We start from the raw sequence: 17,079 nt of genomic DNA, 5'->3' as shown, positions 1-17,079 counted from the left end.
TTATTAGGCATATCTCTTTCCTCCTTCTCACCCTATTCTTATCCTTAACTGGATGCTTTTTCCTAAATATCATAAGCACAGATATTCATCAAAAAACCAGAGATACCAAATCTAGATTCTCAAAAATCTATTTCATTTTAAACAAGAGGAGTTCAAAATGCAAACAACAATATTTTTATTATCAGTGAAGTGACCAAACATTACTGTGTTGAAAAATCTCCACATTAACCAAGTTTCAAGCTTATATCAAATGATTTTTAATTCTTGTTTCTAGGTAACACCTATTATTTGACTGTCTGTTCAAATTTACCCAAATAATTAAGGCAAATGTCTTCAAAGCATAAAATGAAATTAACTATCCATAATGCAAACATAATAAATGATATTGCATGTACAAAAAATTATGTTATTTACGATATTATGTATCGGTAGTAAAATTCCATTTTTCAGGGTATGATTTTTTTCTCTTGAAAATTGACCACCAATAGGTTCAGAACACCTATAATGGCTTAACTAACACATTTATATTTTTATATAGCTCTGGATGCTTTTATATAGTACATGCCTCAGTCAATTTGGAAATCTGTACATTAGATCTCCAGAATTTTGATATACCTGAGTCTCCCTCGACTCTTGTACCTATGACATTGAATTATTTTAGTCAACAAACAATATCTCTCTCATTGCATTTTTCCCTCTGTAGCTTCTATTCTAGAAGAGAGAAGTACATTTTATTTTATGTCTTATGTCATCTCTCAGAAGTTTTGATTATTATCATTGTGTCTACCTTGGGAATGTTAGACTATATTGCCACTATGGACAAACATAAAGGAGTGACCTTGAAGGTTTCCAAATAATTCCCAAGTCAGGGTGAACAAACAGGAGGAAGAACATGGCCTGGCCTCAGCTCCTCCAGGAAATCATATCTTTGGAGGACTGGACCAAGTGGTACGATGCTGTATAGATTCTCTTTCCAGGCTACTTTCTGCTTTTCCAGTGGCCCTTACTTTCAGCAACAGACCAGCAATCCCCTAGGTTTGATAAAAATCTACACCGAAAAAAGTTCTGAGAATGTTAAGTTACATCTTACTACTAATGAAGTCTGGTGTTGTTCTCCCCAGAAAATTAGGCATTTTATACTTGTCTCTGTAGAAAGGACTATTTTTATCTAAGTGTGTGTTTCTCATGCTGGCTGGTACATACATGACCACATGGGGACCTTTCCACAAAGTATACTTATTAAATTCTATTTCCAAGGGAACCTTGCTGTCTTATCTTGGTTCCGATGATCAGTCAATGTCCAGTGAATAGTGATAAAGGTTTGGGGCCACATGGGAAGACCATAGATGGCAAAGCTGTGTGTGTGTGTTTGTGTGTGTCTGTGTGTGATGTGAACAGTTTATTTCTCTACCAAAGGATTACCAAAATTCAGCAGGTAATAAAACAAACAAACAAACAAACAAAAAGATTAGTATGAAGACGTCTTCCCTGTGACCAAGAATAGAACTATCTGAGAAACCAAATGACCAGTGCAAATTTGGGTAAGTTTGGCCTGCATCTTCTGTGCCATAGGGTAAGGTGATAATTTTTACTAAATTAGTAAAGTTACTAGTAATATTTTTACTAATTATTGCCATACTAATGACAAAGAGAGCTTTTTGAAAATGTAAGAAGTAGACTAACCATAGTGGGTGATTCAAAGCTGGCCATGTCTTAAACAAGCCACATGAAATTCATGCATAAATCAAATACATATTTTTCATCACAAAAGAGGATGGGTATCTCCCACCTGTGGTAAGCAGAATTCTCAGATGGCCCCAAGTTCCCCAACCCTTTGTATAGTCCTCTTCCCTTCTGAGGCAGAACCTGTGAATATGATGGACAGTTACTGCCTTGATTCGGTTATTTTATATACGGCATATGGAGATAGAATAGTCACTCCCATTATTATGTTATATTATATTACCTCCTCCTAGGAGACTAGAGAGGAATTAAGAAGTCAGAGAGATGCAATCCTGCTGACTGGAAGAAAGCAAGTGGCCTTGTTGTGAACTACCTATGGAGGCAAGGTTGTTGAGGCAAGAAATTGAGGTCAACTTCCAGGAGCTGAGAGCTACCCCTGGCTGACAGCTAGCAAGAAAATGGGATCTTAGTAATACAGCTGCAAGGCAATGCACTTTGCCAACAATCTGTGACCTTGGAAAAGGATCCTGAGCCTCAGATGAGAACTGAATCCCTAGCCAACGTCTTGATTTCAGCGTGGTGATTCCCTGAGCAGAGTACCCAGCCAACATGTACCTGGACTCCTAATCCATAGAAATTGTAAGATAATAAATGGGTGTTGTCTAAATCACTGTTTGCAGTAATTGGTTACACAGCAATAGGATACTAACAAACCATTAAATAACTAGTCAGTACATTCATTTACTGACTTAATAAACATTTACTGTTTATTACAGCATAATAGGTAGTGGGGAGTCAGAGTCAAACATGACTACCATCACTCCAATGCAAATGAGAAAAGATTTCCATTAGGAACTGGCTCACCTGTTCAAAAAGAAATAACTCCCTGAACTTCTCAGGACATTGTCATCTGTTTGTTAGGGATAAATATGTAGATTCAGATTACAAAGGGGATAACTAGAATTTACACTCAGACTTCAAAGACAGTCAGGTTATCACAGGATTGAAAATGATTTCTTCATGTTGCTACTCTTTTCCTTCCTCTCCATTGTTCTCTCCTTTTCCGTCCAAGCCAGAAACAAAGGCAAACGTTCCATGTTATGAGAAAGATATTTGTAAAGAGTGCTCCAATTTTCTGAGATGTCAGCCTTGGAAAAGCATCCCTTCTCCTCCCAAAAGTCCCTGACTCAACTAGCCTCAAGTTCAGATTTGTGGCTGCAGAAATCATCCATGGAGTCCTGGTTTCAGCCACACCATGCCTGGGAGACACAGTGAATAATAAATGGCATTCAGCTACAGAATAAAGGGTTGAAGCAACTCTTTATAATTTCTCTCACTCTAGCTCAGGCAGAAAATAGCCCCTCCCAAACACCATCGTTTCCCCCACACCTACAAACACAGTGTATTTTCATTGTTTCACACCTCTGCCATTCCAGATGGCAAAACTGCAAGTATTTTCCTTATACTATAAGCATTAAAATCCAATTTAACTTGTATAACCTGAAATAAAATTCATCCCTTTGGAAGTTTATTTTTTCTCACTCTTTCAGCTTCTTCATTTGAAGGGATTAGGGAAATTCTATCATTCTGTGAAGGGACTAATGGTCCAAACCAAGAGACAGATAGAGAGCAAGGAAGAAAATGAGAAGAAGAGAGGTAGGGAGGGAGGGGGCAGGAGCTAGAGAAACTGAAGGAAGGAGCCTATTGCCTCACTGAATGGCTACCGAACATGCAGGAGGCTCAGTGTGGAGCATTTACAGGGACGTGAGACTTAGCTAAGTTTCAGTTTGCTGACATGGCACCCTGGGCACATGCAGCTCCATCTTGGGCTTAGAAATTCATTTCAACAACACTAACGTCATAGTTAATGTTATAAGCATGTGTTTCCCCTTGTATAAGAAATTAATTTCTCCTCACTGTCATTACTTATTCATTATGATAGATTATCTGCTCTGCAAATATTAGAGTTAACATAGGTAAAGCCCTTAGCTTAATCCCTGTTATAATTGTTATTATCATCACAGTGTGTAGTGTACCTGGGTTGAAGGGCAGTTGTATAAATATTAAGGTAGATATCCCAAAATAAAACAGAAAAGAAATTTAAAAAATTATTTTATAGATGATTCTGCCTCCCATCCCCCAGATGACTTCATTCACAGCATAGAGTTCTTCTAATTATCCTCAAACTTACTTAAATACAAGCTTAAAATGCCTGACTTTCCTAACTTTGTCATCTTCTCTCACCAGGTAGACTCCAGTGTTCTGTCTGCAGAACTGATCCTGCTCTCTGCTTAAAGAAAATTTGGCCTATAAAACTAATTCCAAGATTGCAATCTTTGTCTTGAAAATAAAACTTAGACATGGCATGTATCTTTGGTCTATTTCAATAATGTCAGATCTCTTGCAGCTCAAGTGTTTGATAGATTGTAAATTGAGATGCCTCTAAATGGAGAAGGCATGAGCCCTTTATATGTAACTGTCACTTTTGGAAGACTGTATGAGTAGTGATGTACAGAAGACACAAGGGCCACTTTGATAAACAGAAAGGGTCATTTTAGGGTTTTAGGCAGTGGTAAATAAATCAACCCATTTCAGCCTGCTGTAAAGACAGGGATCAGGGCAAAAAGAAAAAACAAAACAAACAAAACCTGGAATACTTACCCAGAAGTGTCCCTCCCAATTTCTCCATGTAAAATCTTATAAAGATATGTTTTAATATTATATTTCTCCACCACAGTCCATTACACTCAACCAGGCAACCCTACCAGTCAACGGAGCTGACATCATTTTGCTCATAGTATTTAGAGAAATTAAACTGTCAGTCTTCATTTCTCCTGATGCCTATACCAACATGTCCCATTTTTGTCTAAGAAGCTTATTTGAATTTAAAATCATCCTGGTGGCTTCAGAGTCCTTACTTTCAGATTTCTAGCTTCTGATGAGACCCAGGATAGTGGAGTCCAAACCATCAAAAGAAATAAAATTTGACCATATCAGAGGGAAATGGAAGTACTTTTCTTCCTGCCTGCCTTGAAATTCTCTAATTAGAAAGCTCAGAATTATTTTGGATCCAGAGATGACCTCATTGTTGCTGAGATAGGAGGGTAGAGGCTTATGAACTACATCCCAGGATTAGAGCAAACAGCTGGGAGGTGAGGAAGAATCCTCCCATCTATGAAATTGTTATTACAATACTCCCCCAACCAGGTGATCACCCCAAATCTGTACCACAGAGGACTTCTCTGGAAGTGGCATTGTGTTACCTTTCTTGTCATTTCAGAAGCCTGAGCTCCATCAAACGAGAACTTTGGAGATTCAGGACCTCACACAGCTATCCAATCGATGAAACTTAACAAGCAAAGCAAGAAGGACAATAGAGAAACAATGGACACTGATCTCCACTGTCCTCCTTGACCCAAATCACTACATGCCTGGCTCTAGGTTAAAACACCCTGTGGGTGAGCTTGACTTTGAGGGCCACCCATGCACATTTCTAGATTCTATCATACATTTGTGTCCATTCACACAGCCTCCCAGCAGTCTCACATTGCTTTCCATCACTCCAAACTCCCAGCCTACATTTAGTTCCTACCCTACCTTGTGCTGCTTGTCAAGCCATGACTCCTCCATTCCTCATTCAGAGCAGTGACATTTCTATTTGCTTCCTGCCTTCAGGAAAGGCGAAAGCCACTAGTCCTTCAACAACCCATGGAAATCAGTTTAACCAGCTAACAGTTAGGTCAGCACTTCTCAAAGTGCATTCTGAACCAGCAGCATTAGCATCACTGGGAAACTTTGTTAGGGATGCAAATTGTCAGGTAACACCTTACAGAGCTGAGGGTGGGAGGAAATCCCTGCAATTCGTGTTTAACAAGCCTTCAGGATGATTCAAATGCACTGTGAAGTTTCTGAACTGCTGAGTGAGAATAACTCAATCTGGTGAAACTGATTCACCTGAAAATACGAATGGCTGCTAGATTTTGCTCTTAACTAAATATCTTTTTTTTTTTTTTTAAGTAGAGCACTTTTTAACCTAAAACAAAACACTTTGGGGACATGGCTATCTCTTACTCATGTTTGTATGTTCCACATGCTCAGTCACTCCAGCAGGCTTTCAGTTTGGGGAACAAACTTCTGTTTGTTTTCCACATGTACATGAGCGTGTGAAGCCAGGAGGGAGATACTGGATCCAAATTTGTTGGTGTAAACTGTCACAAAGCCTGAGTGTTGTCTCTAATTTGGTTCTGGGCAGGATGTATACATAGCTGCTCAATAGCAATAAAAGATCAACCACCAGGAAGGCTCACTGCATTCACTGTGGATAGAAGGAGACCTGGCCTCTAACCAGTGTTGTCACTATAAGTGACTTGGGAGATTTCTAGTTCTACCACTCCATGCTCCATTAGCTACTTCCCAAACCTTTTCAAGTAAGCACACAATCTTTACAAATAAAAAACAGAAGCAGTATCAGATATTCAAATACACTTTCAAAACAATTGTTGTAGCCTCACTGACAAGCCTAGCAGATGCTGCCTGGATAAAAATTATGTGAATTACCAAAGGAGCTGGAACTGAACCATGAACAACAGACAAGAGACTGTTCCATCTTCCTTGCTTCAGGAAATTGAGAAAAGGACTAAGTTGCTGAACTCCTCATTAAATAAAGGTTATTTACACATTCTTTTACAATAGTTCAATTTTGGCCCAACAGTGACAATATTTTTAATATAGTTACTTATAAATTACCTGCCTTCATTTCTTTAGCTCTAGCTTAGTTTGGATATGATCTGATTTCAAAAAGAGGGCTGGTTTCCCTTCTTTTTGAATTTGAGGGATGGGGGTAATACTAATCGCTAAACTAAACCATATTCAGAGGCAGTTTTCATGGATCCTAGGTTATCAAAAAAAGGCATTAAACTAAAATGTTCAATAGCAGAAATGCAGGCTAGAATGATGCATTTTTACTTCAATCAATTGCATTTGATTATTCTTACAATGTTATTACTATGATCACAACTGTTTCATTTTGTCACTATAGAGAGTCACCCAAGGATATGTGGCTTGAAATCAAGAATATGAAAGATTGTTTTCTTGAGAACACAGTTGTAGGGTAACATTCCATTCAGGAAGCTCAATGTATTAGGCAAAGTCCAGACACTTAGAAACAGGGAGAAAGACACTATGCAAAGAGCAGTGAACTTGACCCTAAGCAATGTCATTAAAGAGTTGCATGACCCTGGACAAATCATACTACTCCTACCATAAAGTTCCATGAAAGACACTTGGATGAAAACTATTTAATGCTCCCATGCCTTTGCACAAGCTGTTCCCTTTGCAGGAAAATCATTCTTCCCTTTTCCATAAGGTCCACTTATAGTATATTCTTTCTTTTCCTTCAAGTCTTCACTTAAGCAATGCCTCATTAGATCTTTTCTGGCTCGTCTTAGTTAGAGCTGACTGTAAAATATATTCAACAATAATGACAACTTCTAACATTTATACTGGGTATATAAAATGTTATGGTGGCAACAGATTTCAATAATCACATTCTTGTGATTTTTTTGTCTACATACCTGCTGGCCCTATCAGATATGTGTCTTAAAAACATAAAGTGTGCCTTGCCCAACTTTGATTTCATGCCATCCATATCACCCATCATACATTTACTCCTAGACATTTAATAAAATGGTTGAATAATGATCTTCCTCAGTAACATGAGATAATGGTCACTATGCTGTCCATCTCACGGAATATTAGATCAGTGAAATAAATAATGGATAATGAAAATACAAATAGGGACTTCCCTGGTGGCACAGCAGTTAGGACCTCTGAGCAGGGGACACGGGTTCGATCTCTGGTCAGGGAACTGGATCCCACATGCATGCCACAACTAAGAGTTCTCATGCCACAACTAAGGAGCCTGCGAGCTGCAACTAAGGAGCCCACCAGCCGCAACTAAGGAGCACACGTGCTGCAACTAAAGGAGCTGGCGAGCCGCAACTAAGGAGTCCACCTGCTGCAACTAAGACCCAGCACAACCAAATAAAAAAAAAAATATATATATATATAAAGAAAATACAAATAATAATTTTAACAAATCATGTGTATGTCAGAAGTTATTATAATCCCCCAAACAAAGAAAATCTTTGTGAGAAATCATATAATTGCTCATCAACAAAACAGGAATCTAGGTTGTGAAAACCCTAATGCATAACCTCAAGCTGCTCATCAGGAGATAAAAACAAACACCATATACTGAATCAAAAAGGGAAAGGTGAAGCCCTGCTATTTACATTTATTTATTTATATTTTTTGTTGTTTTCAGGTAAGATACAGAGTATGGAGAAATGCAAGGCATGGCAAAATGAAGATAAACTTTGAAACAAAAGCCACATTTAAAAAAATACTTACAAACACTCATTCTGTCACAAGCCTATTCTTAACATGTCAAGCCTGCTTCAGAAATCTAGGACCATTTCCTCCTTCAGAGGATCTAGGTGAATAACTGATTTCAACAAGGTGCATGCTCCTTCAATACCATATAGGATCACATGAGGCATTAGAAAGACCCTAGGATTGGGTTTGACTCATAGAAGGAGCCCAAGGAGAAAAATCACTATGATTAGGACAGCCGTGGGTCACCTCTGTTACTGCTGGTCAGAATGGTTATCTAGGCTTTGGTGGCCTTAATACCCATCCTGTGCTCACATGGACACAGCTGGGAGGCAAGAGGAAAGAACACACTACTAAGGCCAAGGGGATACATGGGAACAAGGGAAAAAAAGGAACAAAATGGCACTTGAATCTTGGTGGTAACACTAATACTGTACTCCCAAGGTTTGCCACTGATGGCCACAATGCTTGCAAATATAACTCATTTCCACAGCTTCAATTCTGAATTTATTGCAGATATATTTTGTGGGCATGGGAACATAGAAACAAGCCATTACTTTCTTTGTAGTCTTGAGGCGGGGTACAAGGCACTGCAACTAGAATGGCTGGGCCATTAAAACTCCTACTGGGGTTAGGATAGGGAAGGAGGAATGTAAAATGTCAGCTGAACATATTCATGCTCATTCTTCTCTCCTGCTAGTCTACGCAATATAATAAGCTCTGTGAAACTCCTCTAACCTAGCACAGAGCCTAACATATAACGGGCAACATACAAACATCTGTTTAATAAAAATAATTGAATGAATGTTCTTAATAGTCACATATCCAAACAGAAGTGTACCTTGGGTCTATTCAACAGGGAGTGTGCTTTGAGGGTGAATAAACAGTTTAAAATCTGAGACAGGGCAACATTAACCTAGAGATCAATATCCTGATGAAAGAACATTCCAGAAAGTGTGTTTCTACCTCGAGATACAAGAGTGGGGCAGATATGTGGTCCGGCACTTACCTCTATTCCAGTTCTGCTCAGCATCCTCCCAAAGCCACAGCAGGGGAAGAGCCCTAGAGATACAGAAATGGGGATCCAGGTCAGGTTCTGCTATTGTCAGCTACAAAGTCTGGACAAGGCATTTTGGTTTTCTAGGTCCCACTTTTTCTGATCTAAAAAATGGTGACGAGGCTGGCAACTCACTCTGTGCTTCAGCCTGATGCCAAAAGCAATTCAAAGTCTAAACCCAGGCACAGCCTATGGATTCTACAACAATCAATGCGTTTCTATGATTTCTCAAATTTTACTTTTTAAAATTCAAGCACATCCCTCGTTTTAACTCAAAATCTACCCATGTTTGTTCTAATGTAAAATACATTTTTATGTATAAAATCTTCTAAGTGAAGATAAATCTTCCTGAAAGCTGAAGCAGTTTTAGCCTTTGATTTCTAGTAATCCCTAGTATACCACTTCATGCCCTCATGGGTACTGCATTTCAGTTGCAAAAGCACAAAGATAAATGATGTTTACTTTCTCTTTTATGTTCAAAATCTAACTGTAAAAATAATTTTAAAGATCACTCTCCCTCTTTTAACCCAAACTTAACACAATTTCGCTTTTCTTCTCCTCTGTGATATTTTGAACTAAAATTGTCCTTTGATTAGTAAATTTAGGGAATGTTAAATCTAGGAGAACTGTTAGTAAATCCTTAAATTACTTTAGCATCCTTTGTTGATTGATAGGATTCATTGGTTCCACACCTCACTTCTCAACAAATCAAGATATGTATTAAATATCCAGTAAAATTTTTCTCCCTTGTCTAAAAGCATGTTATAAATGTCATAATATTTTGTTTGTGTTCATACCAGCTAGCTCACTTGCTTCTTGATCATACATGATTGAGATTCCTACAGATAGCATATTTGTTTCCATTCTTTTGTTTGTTGTTATTGTTGCTGTCTTCCTTATCAGGGTTATAATTTTTAGACCTGTTTCATCAGGGGTATACTACTGTGTTTTGTGTTTAAGAAAAATGCCTGGGTTGCTGAGGGTTAAAATATATTGAGAAATTCCAAGATTACTTGGCAAGAACATGCTCTGTCTCTAATTTTCCTGAGGACAATTTACCAGGTTTTCCCCACAATGACATTTCAAATTGAGTAAAAGCTGCTTAGCTGCTAGGAGCATGAAAGAGAGACTCTATTGGCAACAGTCCTTGGGAGGTTGCTTGTGTTATGCCACCAAAAATTAGTGAGGTCTTTAAATCAGAAGGCTACCTCTAACCCTCGGGATAGGAAGCCAGGGACTGTCTCCTTATGAGTTAAATTTATTAGCATCAAGGACACATGTCCAACTGTGAAGGACTCTCCCAAGATACATCTCTCAGTCACCATATGTGACAATCTATGTCACAAAAAGGATTTTCCAGCATTCATAATAATCAGTTAGCAAGTTTTCTTTGAGGAAACAATTTAATACAAATAATAAAGTTTAATCTGAATGGGGAAAATGCATCATTAACTTTACAATGGATAATTTTTTTATTTTTGAAACTCCATATCATAATCCATGTTGAAATGCATCCCCAAAGTTAATTTGAATCAAATGTAAGTGTAACACATACTCATAGTTGTTGCTGACCCAGTACTTTCAACTATATGGATAGAACCTCTCTTGTTGAACAGAAACGTTTTTGGTTTCAATATATTGTATAATTCAAAACCACACTACATGCATTCTGAGCCAACTGAAGTCAAGTAAAAACAAGAGATCTGCATCACTTATTCCAGGTCCTCAGGCTTAGAACACTCCTTAAATATGATCAGGAAAACAATTAGGGATCTTTACCTTTTGCAAGGTAGAGATTTTAATTTTATCTGTGGCTGTGATTCAGAATTAAGGACTTTATAATAAAGTTATCAAAATGGAAGGGTTATGTTTACCTGCAAGATATAATAAAGAATAAAGAGTAAAGAATAATAAATACTTCAGTAATTTGTTAATTAAATTAACAATTTAATAGTGATTGAAGAGGTTAAAAAAAAGGAGGGGCAAGAGACTGGAGACAAATTATTCAGCCATTATTGAGGGAGAAATCAGAAGGCTGGTCTCTAGTCTTCAGGGGTAGTTGTTCACTAAAGGCTGTGAAATAACTGCTTAGGCAATTTTTTTTCTTTATAAATGATATTTTATATCTATGTATAGATATAGATACATATTTATGTATAAAGTATGTTCACAAAAGTATACACAAGTACCCAACTTGAAATTTTTAAAAAAACTGAACATCCCATGTAACCAGCATTCCGACCAATTAACAGAACATTACCAGCACCCTAGAAGCTCTCTTTTTTCCCAGTCACTACGCCTGGAAAGGTAAACATATTTTTATTCATGACAGCATAGATTAGTTGTGTAATTTTTTTCCTTAACATAAATGAAATGCTATATAGCATTTCTATTACATCTGGCTTCTTTCGCTCAACATTATGTCTATGAGATCCATCTCTCTTTTTGCATACAGTTCTAGATTGTTCATCCTCAGTACTATATAGTTTTCCGTTGAGAGACTATGCCACATTTTATTTATACATCTTAACTTTCATGGATTTTTTAGTAGTTTGCTTAGGTTAATTTTAAATGTTGGCATAGACTCTTTATAATTCTGTTATAAATTTATGTTATTCAAGATACAAAATCATATATGGTATGTTAAAATAAGCCTTGAAAATAACCTGTAGAAAATTTGTCAAATGCTACTATTAACCTCAATTCCTCTTGGTCATTTTACTATATCTTTATTCAATTTGTATTTAAATTTTTTCTAAATTAACATTTTATTTCAGTATTGGCGGGGAGGAATAACTCATAAATAATTTAAGCCCCACTAAATCCATCTAGTCAAAAATTATTATAACCTACTAATTATCTGAAATTGTACTAAGCCAAGCCTATAGCATAGAGCAGAACCATTCTTTTCTGAATGACATCTGCCAAGGTGGGAAAAACATGAAGTCAGCAAACAAATGACTATTTGCTTACCTATGTATGTGAAATTGACTAATCAGTCTGAGTTCACCTTGGGGATAAGAAGGTGACCATTAATCCTCAAATCCTCCAGCAGAATATATTACAAACACACAATCCAGTAGGTTGAAAGACACGTACTCTCATACTGACATATTTTCATGTCAAAGGTACATTCCTCATAATGTAACATATTGGGCAAAAGAAGAAACACTCACTGACAGCATATGGAACTCAAGTTTCTGTTTAATTATTTCCAGGATTATTTGGTTCTTGCTGTCACTGACCACATAGACAGTTGCAAAAATTTTGTTTGGCCTAATTCTCCAAACCCTCATTTTTGATGAGATGCCAGCACACAGTTCTCTGTCTTCTTTCATTCTCCATATATATATATATATATATATGTAAATATATATATATATAATACACCTTATATCTATCTTCTCATCATTCCCAAATTATTTATTAATTTTACCTCAGGCCCTAGTTGGGGGAAATGTATTATGACTCTTCCTATAGTACATGATGTTGTCGTATGGCCCCCTTAATCCATTTCCCTCACTAGTAATGTCTCCACTATCTGCAGAGAAAAGTTCCTAGAATACTGACAGCTTCCAAGCTCTGTGTGTTTCTGCTTCTCTGGATGAGGATTTCATGCAGTGACATGGGAGTTTGCTCAGAAATGTGCAAAGCAGACCAGAACTAGAGGGCTTTTAACACACTCAGGACAACCCTCAACCTAAGTTCCCAACCATCCCAGCAGGATGGAACTCCAGTTGCCAACAGTCATGACTCACTCATTCCACATAATTGGTTGGCTTTTTCTCCCACCCCTCCTTCACCTACTCCCTCACCCTTGCTCTGCTCCCTGAGATCACCTCCTAAACAAATAATTTTATTTCAGTCTTTTTGTCACGGTTTGCTTTCGGAGAAACTGAAGCCAGGCATTTCCTCTCTTACGAACTTTAACTCTTTTAAAGTCATATTAATAGACATCAGCTGTATTCTAAAAGTCCAATCCAGAGAGCTGTTACGTTAATAGGTATTTTTTGGGAGGAGAAAGATTTAAACAGTTGTTTTTGCTCAAGCATTTATTAGAAATTTAAGTGAATTGAGGTGCTCCCGGAGGAGGCAGAAGTTATTATAAAGCACTTGCCAAATTTATTTGATTGAAGAACTCCCTTTGTTGTGTATTGATCTACCAGGTTGCTACTGGTTCTTAGATCAGAACTCAAATATTTTAACAGGAAATACCAATGAGGTAGAGACTACTGCAAACAGGAAACCGCAAGTTTCCTGTAAAGGCACTGGGTTCTACTCTTGCTGTTCTGTAGCCAGGTCCTATCGACCAGCCTTGATCCTCACTTGTAGTGAACTCTTCCCCAATCCATTGTAGTCTTTAGTCTTCTCAATTATAAAGTAAGTGTATTGAGTCAGAACTCAATATGTTTCTTTAAAGTTTTAAAATTATATAGCTATTATGGATTGATGCAGTATTTTCCTGTGGAGATTGAGTCCACCAAGAGATTCCTTGGGTCAGAGTTTATCAAATAAGCTACTTTCTGTTGTACAAAATAGAAAAATCAACCAAATGATTATGTCAAAAAAGCTTACAAAGGTAAAGCTTAAATGGCTAAAGGAATGACTTAAAGTGGGGCTTGAAAAATATCACCAGGACGCACCCTATTCCATCTTTCTTCTCAGCTTTGTTTCTCCCATGTAGGCAGATGTAATCTTTGTCCTCGGAGGTTGTACAGCTGTTCTGAATTTCATATGTTTTTAGCTTCACCTCCAGCTTGAAAGAGAATTTATCTTTCCCTCAGAATCAGACAAATGTCCAGGGTTAGCCTCTCGTAGGTTGGATTAGATTGAATTACTACATCTGAAACAATTAAACTAGGTAGGGAGGTAAGCTCTCCAATGGTGGAAAATCAGTTTGCACATTAGAATCACCTGCAGAGATTTAAAAAAATACTTATGCTGGGGGCCAGCTTTAGACTAATTAAGCCGGTACATCTGTGAGAAATCAGGCATTAGTATAGTTTAAAGTTCCCTAGTGATTTCAGTGTTTATCCAGAATAACCACTGCTTTAGACCTGGACTATAATGATTCATGTTTATACAGTTCACCTGGGGAATATTTCAAAAGGCAGATTCTGATTCAGTAGGTCTGATGCAGGTCCCAAGACACTACATTTCTTCCTTCCTCTTCCTTCCTCCCTTCCCCACTCCCTCCCTCCCTCCTTTCCTTCTTTTCTTTCTTTCTTTTTTCTTTCTTTTTTTGGACACTGGAAGCTTTATTTTTAAACCTCACACAGACAGAGCATGGAGGGCTGGATGACTGGACACTGGGCCAAAGGAAGCTTGTGCACATGAGCTTAGCAGTCCTGCTCCAAGGGACAAAACTTCGGGCTGGCCTGGGCTTCTGTCCATCCGTCCAGCGGCCTTGCCCACCTGCCCCAAGGGAAGGCTGGCCACTCTGGGCTGCAGATTTAGGGCACCACCCACAGTGGGAGGACAGGTCTGCCCAAAGCCTTTGATAAATGAGGGTTTACATTTCTGTACGTCGTTTTGGAGCTTAAATTGTAGTGTTCTAGATATTAGAAACAGATTTTGTAAGTCCCTGGTGAGGTCATCAGGTTAATTAAAGGACTTTTGAAACAATTCCCATTTCTGATCCCTCCTAATATCTGACAGATACCATCAAGAGTAAGTGTTGAGGTATAAAAATACTATATGTGTGTATATATAAAACAGCAACAGAACTATACCACATTTCTAAAGCAAATGTACTGTGCAGAGAACACTACATAGTTTAACTTAAAAGCATTTATAATCCTGGCATCACTTCCCACTCTTCTCAAGGAAAAATAATAAATATAATATAACATAATAAATATAAATAATTTAAATAAAAGTCACGGGGTGATATTTACCGTTTAGGAATTTAAAAGGGTGGAACATTCCAGCACTTTACCAGCACATCTGCTTGTGGTCTCATGAGTAGCCTTCCCTGAAGCCTGCTCACCGTCAGTTCATTTGGTTTCAAAAGGAGCTCGGAGTTTGCAGAAGACCAACAAGAACTGTGCTAAGAGTCTTTGTTGGGATCCGTTACAAAAATACCACGTCGTCATGGACCAAAACGCTTCAACGCCACCACAGAGACGGTACAAAACCGAAGTGCTCAAATCGGAGGAGCAGTCAACGGGCCCAGAACATAGAAAAGCTTTAAATATAAGTTGAGTATACACAGAAGCCGGGCAGAGGAATTTCAGGAGCTTCCTCCGGGTCAGGAAGCATCTTTCGGGAGGAGCCCGGGGCCTCAGGCTGAGGACTGGGGAGGAGCCCGACCAAGAAGGGAGCCACCGGCTCAGGCCGGTTCTCAGTGACTCACTCCTTGAGGACGGTGCTGGCTGGGCCTTGGCTGGTTCACCGAGGGCCAGGCCGCAGGTGTCCGCGGCTTCAGGCTCCTCGTCGGGCCCCGTGCGCGTGGCTGCGCCCTGGAGGCCACCTGGAGCCTGCGCGCTGGGTCGAGGAGGCGGCAGAGCGCCTGCAGCCTGAGGCTCGCGCTGTGCCGAGCGCTTCTTTGGCAACTTGAGGTGCGTCCAGGCCATCTGGGCACCAGCACGGACGACCCCGCGCCCAGGGCGGGGCACGACTCTTCCCACAGTGCAGGCTGCGAGTCCAAGCAGGGAGGGCGCCAAGGGAAGCCTAGGAGAGAGGCTGGGCCAGACCCTCGGGAGCCCAGCGCCGCGGCTGAGAGCTCTGGGCCCTGGAGAGGCTGGGGTCAGGGGCGGTGCGGGGCGGTGCGGGGCGGTGCGGGGCGGTGCGGGGCGGTGCGGGGCGGTGCGGGGCGGGGCGGGGCGGGGCGGGGCGGTGCGGGGCGGGGCGGGGCGGGGCCCCCCCGGGGTCAGGGGCGAGGGGTCAAGGGGCGGGGGGTCAGGGGTGGGGGTCAGGGGTGGGGGTCAGGGGCGGGGCCCCGGGGGGCCCCGGGGGCCCCCACCGACCACAGCCAGTGCCCCTCTGTCCCCAGCCAGCTCATGCTACTGGCCACGGGACTAACCTTGTCTGAAGGAGTTTCGGAGCTGGCCCGTGCCCTCCTCTCTCCTAGACACCCCTGACTCTCTTCCTGCCACGCAGCGCTGGGGTCCCAGGAGACGCACGCCACGGTGACCACACTGAAAGCCCCCGGACGCCTGCGGCAGGCCGGGCCCACCGGCCAGAGTCAGGTTAGCACATTGTTTTGGGAATGCCTGCCCTTCGTTTTGGAGCTGTGGCCCCGATGCGCCGCAGTTCAAGATACTACATTTCTTTTCTTTTTTCTTTTCTATGCCTGTGAGTCTATTTCTATTTTGTAAGTAAGTTCATTTGTATCATTTTTTAGATTCCACATATAGGTGAAATCATGTGATATATGCCTTTCTGTGTCTGGCTTACTTCACTTAGTATGGTAATCTCTAGGTCCATCCATGTTACTGCAAATGGCATCATTTCACCCTTTTTTTGTGGCTGAGTAATTTTCCATTGTATGTGTGTGTATGTGTGTGTGTGTGTATATCACTACATTTGTAATAGGTTTCCAAGTGATACTTATGATGTGGTTCACTGCCACACTTCAAGAAGTAAGTTATATGCTGTTCAATATCTATTCCTAAAGCTGTGAGTTAGGTCCATTTTGACCAAAACATGTGGGCCAAGAGTGGAGAAGGCATGATCCACCAAGGGAAAGTTTAGCTATTTCTGATGGAATTTTCTTATGAGACTGGAGTTGACAGAACCAGCTTTTGTTATTATATATAACAGCTTATACGCATGTTCGTATTGTAACTGTCTTTAAAATTCTGTACTCTGGTGAATAAGGAGCATCATTTGCATAGAGATTGTCTAGCAGGTGGCCAGCAGCTTGCCAGTAATCAACAGCCAGAAAGTGTTAAATTTACTTTTATCCTTTGCTTCCTTCTTGTGAAATAATAAAATTGGGCATG

Source organism: Eubalaena glacialis, chromosome 1 (genome assembly GCF_028564815.1).
Source record: "Eubalaena glacialis isolate mEubGla1 chromosome 1, mEubGla1.1.hap2.+ XY, whole genome shotgun sequence".
Classification (NCBI taxonomy): domain Eukaryota; kingdom Metazoa; phylum Chordata; class Mammalia; order Artiodactyla; family Balaenidae; genus Eubalaena; species Eubalaena glacialis.
Note: the sequence above shows the minus strand (reverse complement) of the source record.